An 8,588-nucleotide genomic window follows, 5' to 3' on the forward strand; every position below is an offset into this window, starting at 1 on the left:
TAATTGTATTCTTATGTTGTAAATTTATAATAATATAGATACAAGTTCTTCAAATTAAGTTGCATTTCACTGCACACATTTCAGTTGGTCATAGTATACGGACAATATGTGAGAAGTAGGGACTGTTAGTGTTTGCACGTGTGTTACTAATTCAGCAACGGACTGGATAACAGCATTGCTGGTTCTAAAGACAATTCCAAAAACTTTGTGAGTGTACAAGTGGTGGTTTATGGACTTGCTATATTGTCTGCAAGACTTCTAAGGACAATTCCAAAAACTTTGTGCGTGCACAAGTGGTGGTTTATGGACTTGCTATCTTCTCTGCAAGACTCTTCGATGGTGATTGTGCACCTGCACAGTCGCAGCAGATGGCTGCTGGCCATCTCTACAAGGACTACAGTGGGTCTACACCTTTGATGACCCACCAATACCATTATTTCTACAAGGACTACAGTGGGTCTACACCTTTGATGACACACCAATACCATTATCTCTACAACGACTGCAGTGGGTCTGCACCTCTGGTGGCCCACCATACCACAATCTCTACCAGGACTACAGTAGATCTGCACCTCTGGTGGCCCACCAATACCACAATCTCTACCAGGACTACAGTGGGTCTACTCTGTGATGACCTACCTACCAATATTCATCAACTTCGACTGACTCTGCGGTGGGTTTGCTCTGTTGTGGCCCATTACCTGTCTGCATGTCAAGAGTCAGCACTGTCTTTCCGTTGGAAGGACAACACTACTTCTTCAAGACTGCATGGAAATCCACAACTTCTGTGTGCAATTTCTTTTACTAATGAGACTTTGTGAAAAAAACTGTAATTACTATTATGATGAATGATCAGAACTATCTTTATGGACTGTGAGAAAATTTTAGCTTTTGACCAACATTGTATCAATAAGTGTGTGCATTTGATTACTTTGTTATTGTAATTACGATTATGAAAAATTTTAACAAATCTGTATTGCCCAGTGCCCAAAACAATTTGTAAAATTTTTTTGTGGGGAGCATGGGGGCTATGTAAGGAGGCTGTTTAGGTTTTTTTATTGGTAACGCCACATAGCGCTCTGTATAAAAATCACTGGCTGTGCTGTGTGCATTCTGTGGCTAGTTTGCATTGTTGTCTGCCATTGTAGTGTTGGGCAGCGGCAGCTGGATGTGAACAGCGCGTAGCGTTGCGCAGTTGGAGGTGAGCCGCCAGCAGTGGTGGATGTGGGGAGAGAGATGGCGGAGTTTTGAAATTTTTAAAAAGGGATGTCATGAGCTGCTGTATGTATTATGACTTTTGATGACTATTAAGGTAAATACATTGTTTGTTCTCTATTAAAATCTTTCATTTGCTAACTATGCCTATCAGTAGTTAGTGCCTTCAGTAGTTTGAATCTTTTATTTAGCTGGCAGTAGTGGCGCTCGCCTTATTGCAGTAGTTCGAGTAACGGAGATTTTTGTGAGGTAAGTGATTTGTGAAAGGTATAGGTCAATGTTAGTCAGGGCCATTCTTTTGTAGGGATTTTTGAAAGTCAGATTGCGTTGCGCTAAAAAATATTGCGTGTCAGTTTAAGCACAGTCGTGTATAGTTGTTCTAAGAGGACGTTTCAAAACTGTGCCCGGGTAAATATTTTTCGAAGTTGGACCTAGCAGATGCGTACTTGCAAATACCGGTGGATGAAGAATCCCAGCGCGTTTTGGTGGTTAACACGCATCTGGGTTTGTATCGATTCAACCGACTGCCATTCGGGTGTGCATCCGGCCCTGCATTGTTTCAGCAATATCTACAAACTGTTTGTGCGTCAGTCCCTACTGCAGCAAACTAGCTGGACGATATTGTGATCTCCGGAAAGACGGAAGGAGAACATTTAGCCAATCTCAGAACATTATTTCAGGTCTTGCGACAAAATGGTCTTCACTTGCGGAAGGACAAATGTGTGTTTTTTGCGCGTGACTTACCCTATCTGGGACATGTACTCAATGCCCAAGGCATACATCCCAGTCCAGAGCACCTCCGTGCCATACAAGACTTGCCTTCACCGCAGAATTTGAAGCAGCTACAGAGTGTGCCGGGAAAAATAAATTACTATAATAAATATGTTCCGCAGGCCTCTTCCATTTCAGCTTCGCTTCATCGCTTACGCCGTAAAGGTGTTCTGTTCGTCTGTACGACGGAATGCGAACGCGCCTTTCGCCAGTTGAAATCGACGTTGGTTTCCAATACTTGCCTTCCACCATTCGATCCCCAGCAGCCCCTTTTGTTGATTGTGGATGCATCGGATTTCGGGATGGGTGCTGTGCTTGCGCACAAAGATGGTTCGCACGATCGCCCTATTTCCTTTGCGTCCAAATTGCTCTCGTCTGCGCAAAGAAATTATTCACAGATCGAGAAAGAAGCATTGGCTCTCGTATTTGGTGTTACAAAGTTTCATGATTTCTTGTATGGTCGTCACTTTACCATCATCACAGACCACAAACCTTTGACATCGCTTTTTCGTCCCACCAAGCCTGTGCCTCCACGTGCAGCGCAGAAATTCATTCGCTGGTCTATTTTCCTCTCGCAGTACCGCTACGATATCATGTATCGGTCCACTGCTAAGCACGGAAACGCCGATGCGTTGTCCTGTTTGCCTGTTGCTGAGGATAGAGCATTCTATTCCTCCGAACTTGCTTGCATGTTCATTGATTCGGAAACCGATGACGTGGTCGAATCGTTTCCGATTGATTTTCGTCGTTTAGCTGCAGCCACAGCTGCCGACCCTGTCCTTGCTACCGTTCTGCGTTTTGTTGCTACTCAATGGCCCTTGTCAAAGTCACGGGTGGGGGATCCGTGGGTTCGCCGATTTTTTGCTCACAAGGAGAGACTTTTTGTACGACGTGGTGTTTTGCTGTTGCGTTCTGATAATGATCAGTCCAGGGTCGTGGTCCCACGTTCGTTACAGTCCTCTGTCTTACAGCTTCTCCACCAAGGACGTTGGGGTACAGTGAGAACGAAACAACTTGCTCGTCAGCACTGTACTTGGTTCGGAATCGATGCCGCGATTACGAATATGTGCTCTTCTTGCATGGTGTGTGCCGAACAACAAGCAGAACCACCACGGAAATTCTTTGCATGGCCAAAAGCCACTTCCCCTTGGCAACGCTTACACATCGATTTTGATGGTCCATTCTGGAATGCTCGATGGTTAGTTGTGGTAGATTCATTCAGTAATTTTCCTTTTGTTGTCCGGATGTCTTCCACGACGTCATCTGCCACCATCCAAGCGTTATCTGCTATCTTTTGCATTGAAGGTCTTCCACAGACTATTGTTTCCGACAATGGCCCACAATTCGTGTCTGCAGAATTTCAGTCATTCTGCAAGGCCAGTGGTATTCAACAACTGACGTCCGCGCCGTTTTCGCCACAGTCAAACGGTGCCGCTGAACGATTGGTCAGGACTTTCAAGTCACAGATGTTGAAGTTGAAAGAGACGCATTCTCGGGAGGACGTGTTATTGCTCTTTTTGTTCTCGTATTTCTCTCAGCCCCGAGATGGTCGCTCGCCGGCTGAGTTGCTCCACGGTCGCCCTCCTCGAACCTTGATGTCTTTGCTACATCCGCCGCATCAGGTTCCTGTGCAGCGGCAGACATCTGCTTTTGCCCCAGGCGACGTTGTCTACTACCGCAACTACCGAGGCTCACGGCGTTGGCTCGAAGGGCGCATTCTTCACTGACTCGGCCGCGTTATGTATCTGGTTTTGGGGGCCTCTGGTGAGGTGCGTCGGCATCTCAATCAGCTGCGCCTCTGTCGTCGCACGGGATCTGCCGCTCGCCGTCTGCTTTCAGCGGCGGTGCCGTCCGGTCAGCGCCCTGGGGACCCATCTACTGGCTCGCCTCAGCCCCAGGTGTTACCGACGCTGCCTTCCATTTTGCCCCATGGCGACGCGCCGCCGCCGCTGCCGCCGCCGCCGCCGCCGCCTGTTCTCCCGCCGGCGACGCCCGCAGTGGACGCGTCGCTGCAATCGCCGGGTGCCTCCCTGGGTCACGCGCCGCCGATCGCTTCCCGTGACCAGTTGTCCTCCGACATGGAACTCTTGCTCGCTCCGGACCATATGACGTCTTCGCCCTTTGGGTGCCCCGGCCCGATGGAGGTCGACCCTTTGGTCCCTCCTGTCTCTCTATGGGCGCATACACCGCATGTTGGCGTGCACCCTGGAGCAGGTTTTCAGGCGTTTCCTAGCTCCCCTCGGTCCGAATGGCAGGGTGCGGGTGGCACAGCCTCGCCTGTTGTTAGGCTCCCCACCTCGTCGGATACGTCAACATGGGGTCCTTCCCACGGCGGGTGGAAGCCTTATGCCACAACCGTCCGCCGATTTGCGGGGGAGGAATGTGGTGTCACTGCCAGACACCACACTTGCTAGGTGGTAGCCTTTAAATCGGCCGCGGTCCGGTAGTATACGTCGGACCCGCATTTCGCCACTGTCAGTGAATGCAGATCGAGCGCCGACACGGCAGGTCTAGAGAGACTTCCTAGCACTCGCCCCAGTGGTACAACCGACTTTGCTAGCGATGGTTCACTGACAAAATACGCTCTCATTTGCCGAGGCAATAGTTAGCATAGCCTTCAGCTACGTCATTTGCTACGACCTAGCAAGGCGCCATTACCAGTTACTACTGATACTGTAAAACATGTACAGTCAAGAGCGACGTTCACCATTTATGGATTAAAGTTAAGTATTCCACCAGCTACGTCAGTTTTTTTTTTTTTTTTTACAGTCTAATTTCCTTGTCCTGTTCCAGACCTCACGCCAGCCTGCGTGAGCTAAAACGCGAGCCTTTCGGCTTCCTCTCATACCAGTGTTGGCTCTCCTGCCAACCCACAACAGCCTACTTGTCAGAGGCAACACACCGTCTTCCAGGCCTCAAAATGTAGGCTGCTCAGCATGACATATGAGTTGTATTGGAATAGTATTTGCCTGTTTTTTTGACCTACTCTAAATGGAAGCCTGTATATCAAGGGCAGATAAACGATTTTTAAGATTCTGTTGTGTAGCCTGCCCTGCATGGCAGGTTTGTAGTGGGGTAGCATCAGCTTACTTTATTGAATTGTATTTATGAGGCTACATGTTCTGATGAGCATGCAGGGACATACTGAAATGGATAAATGAGGCAGTTCACAGAGCAAGAGGAGGAGGAAACGGACAGAGGGATTGGAGGAGGGGAAGATGCATGAGGCAGGTTCAAGGTGTAGTGGGATGATGGGAAGTGGAAGAGAGGGAGGCAGAGATTGAAGGAGAGAAGGGAGAGAGGATATGGTTGCGGGGAGGGGGGAGAAGATGTGTCAGAGATAGGGAGTGTGTGAAATGGAGAAAGAGTGGGGAGGAGGAGAGAGGTAGATGGATAAGATGGACAGAAAATGGAAGAGATGGACACAGAGAGAAGGAGGAAGAGAGGTGTAGAATATATGTGTCAAATGCATACAAAGTGAAGCTCCCAAACCCCTGCATCGATTACAGCCAATTTTGGCACGCCAACATCACCATGCAGTTCATAACCTCCTAGGGCTAATAGCAGTAATAAAGCAAGAGACTGGTGCATAAGGTGCCCTGAATGACAGGTGTGTTGCATGGGAATAGTATTGGCTTCCCTTACCGACCTGCTGTACAGGGCAGAATCCACATCAGTGGTGTGAAAAGGCTTTTCCAGTCCATGATGTGTAAACCACTCTCCATCACAGTTATGTTGTGCTGGAGTAGTATCAGCCTGCCTTATGGACTTGTTTGGCAGGTACCCTTCACGTTAGGGGTAGAAAACAGTTCACAAGCCACTAAATTGTAGGCTACTCTGCATGACATTCATGTTGTGCATATATGCCTGCTTTATCAGCCTGTTTTGCAGTTGCTACATGTACAGATGGGTGCAGCTGGGGGGAGGGGGGGATTTGGTCAAGGAGGCGATAGGGAGGAGGGTAGGAGTGATGAACAGGGAAAATGGTGAGAGAGATGGGAAAGAGGGGGGAAGAGTTTGATGGGCAGACAGAGAAAGCGGAAGGAGAAGATTGTCAGAGAAATAGTGAAGGAGGAGAAAGACAAAGAGGGAGAGAGAACAGGTAAAAGCAGAGAGAAAGGTGGGAGGAGCAGCCACACAGAGAGGGAGGAGATAGATACAGGCAGCTCAGATGGAGAAAGGTAGGTGGAAATGGAAGAGGGGAAGAAGGAGATGAACAGAGAAAGAGGGAGGAAGATTTTGATGGAGATTGAAGAAGGAAGATATGGCTTGAGAGGTAGAGTGGAGGGGATGGGTATTGAGTGGGGAGGGGAGAGCAGGTGAAGAGACAGAGAGGGGAGCAGGAGACAAACAGATATAAGTGAGAGGATGAGGCAGATAGAGAGACAGGGGGAAGCAAAGATGGAGAGAGAAAGGGGAAGAGGAGATGTGTGAAATATTTCTGTCGAATTCATGTGTAAGGGAAACTGTGGATGTGACGGCTAGTAAAATCACAAGTCTTCCAAGGTTCTGTTGAACTCTATTACTTGATATATCTATGTCTTCTATATTCCAGAATGAGATTTTCACTCTGCAGCGGAGTGTGCGCTGATATGAAACTTCCTGGCAGATTAAAACTGTGTGCCCGACCGAGACTCGAACTCGGGACCTTTGCCTTTCGCGGGCAACTGCTCTACCAACTGAGCTACCGAAGCACGACTCACGCCCGGTACTCACAGCTTTACTTCTGCCAGTACCTCGTCTCCTACCTTCCAAACTTTACAGAAGCTCTCCTGCGAATCTTGCAGAACTAGCACTCCTGAAAGAAAGGATATTGCGGAGACATGGCTTAGCCACAACCTGGGGGATGTTTCCAGAATGAGATTTTCACTCTGCAGCGGAGTGTGCGCTGATATGAAACTTCCTGGCAGATTAAAACTGTGTGCCCGACCGAGACTCGAACTCGGGACCTTTGCCTTTCGCGGGCAAGTGCTCTACCAACTGAGCTACCGAAGCACGACTCACGCCCGGTACTCACAGCTTTACTTCTGCCAGTACCTCGTCTCCCACCTTCCAAACTTTACAGAAGCTCTCCTGCGAAACTTGCAGAACTAGCACTCCTGAAAGAAAGGATATTGCGGAGACATGGCTTAGCCACAGCCTGGGGGATGTTTCCAGAATGAGATTTTCACTCTGCAGCGGAGTGTGCGCTGATATGAAACTTCCTGGCAGATTAAAACTGTGTGCCCGACCGAGACTCGAACTCGGGACCTTTGCCTTTCGCGGGCAACTGCTCTACCAACTGAGCTACCGAAGCACGACTCACGCCCGGTACTCACAGCTTTACTTCTGCCAGTACCTCGTCTCCTACCTTCCAAACTTTACAGAAGCTCTCAGGCGAAACTTGCAGAACTAGCACTCCTGAAAGAAAGGATATTGCGGAGACATGGCTTAGCCACAGCCTGGGGGATGTTTCCAGAATGAGATTTTCACTCTGCAGCGGAGTGTGCGCTGATATGAAACTTCCTGGCAGATTAAAACTGTGTGCCCGACCGAGACTCGAACTCGGGACCTTTGCCTTTCGCGGGCAAGTGCTCTACCAACTGAGCTACCGAAGCACGACTCACGCCCGGTACTCACAGCTTTACTTCTGCCAGTACCTCGTCTCCTACCTTCCAAACTTTACAGAAGCTCTCCTGCGAAACTTGCAGAACTAGCACTCCTGAAAGAAAGGATATTGCGGAGACATGGCTTAGCCACAGCCTGGAGGATGTTTCGCAGGAGAGCTTCTGTAAAGTTTGGAAGGTAGGAGACGAGGTACTGGCAGAAGTAAAGCTGTGAGTACCGGGCGTGAGTCGTGCTTCGGTAGCTCAGTTGGTAGAGCACTTGCCCGCGAAAGGCAAAGGTCCCGAGTTCGAGTCTCGGTCGGGCACACAGTTTTAATCTGCCAGGAAGTTTCATATCAGCGCACACTCCGCTGCAGAGTGAAAATCTCATTCTGGAAACATCCCCCAGGCTGTGGCTAAGCCATGTCTCCACAATATCCTTTCTTTCAGGAGTGCTAGTTCTGCAAGTTTCGCAGGAGAGCTTCTGTAAAGTTTGGAAGGTAGGAGACGAGGTACTGGCAGAAGTAAAGCTGTGAGTACCGGGCGTGAGTCGTGCTTCGGTAGCTCAGTTGGTAGAGCACTTGCCCGCGAAAGGCAAAGGTCCCGAGTTCGAGTCTCGGTCGGGCACACAGTTTTAATCTGCCAGGAAGTTTCTTCTATATTGTTTCCCATTTTTCTTCTATCATGCTTTCAGACAGTTCCTCCCTCTCATGGAGGCCTTCAGTGTACTCGTCTTAAATATTATTCTGAATTGTTCACAGCACACAGGCAAGTGAAATACTTACAGCACATAGCTTTCAGTCGAGTGACGTTATTCATGCGCCATGCCTCATCGTTAACAGAGTTTTCGTGACTCTGTCTTTGTTCTTGACAGGCATGGTACAGGGTTCATTTGAGCACCGGTCAACAATATATAAAATATTATGAATTTGTAACCACGTCACGGCACAATCTTTTTTAAAAGGCAGTGGTGGATACGGTCAGCACTGGTTTGTGAGGGCGGACTATTTTGCAAGT

At 48.8% G+C, this 8,588-nt stretch overlaps 2 non-coding genes across 2 annotated transcripts; both read right to left on the reverse strand.

Moving 5' to 3' along the window:
- Window positions 1–6,606: 6,606 nt before the first annotated feature.
- Window positions 6,607–6,681, reverse strand: Trnas-cga (transfer RNA serine (anticodon CGA)). Its single transcript has one exon. It is a non-coding gene; the product is annotated as a tRNA-Ser (tRNA).
- A 527-nt stretch (window positions 6,682–7,208) lies between these two features.
- Trnas-cga (transfer RNA serine (anticodon CGA)) lies at window positions 7,209–7,283 on the reverse strand. Its single transcript has one exon. It is a non-coding gene; the product is annotated as a tRNA-Ser (tRNA).
- Between the last annotated feature and the right edge of the window lie 1,305 nt (window positions 7,284–8,588).

Source organism: Schistocerca cancellata, chromosome 1, assembly GCF_023864275.1.
Source record: "Schistocerca cancellata isolate TAMUIC-IGC-003103 chromosome 1, iqSchCanc2.1, whole genome shotgun sequence".
In the NCBI taxonomy this organism is placed as follows: Eukaryota; Metazoa; Arthropoda; class Insecta; order Orthoptera; family Acrididae; genus Schistocerca; species Schistocerca cancellata.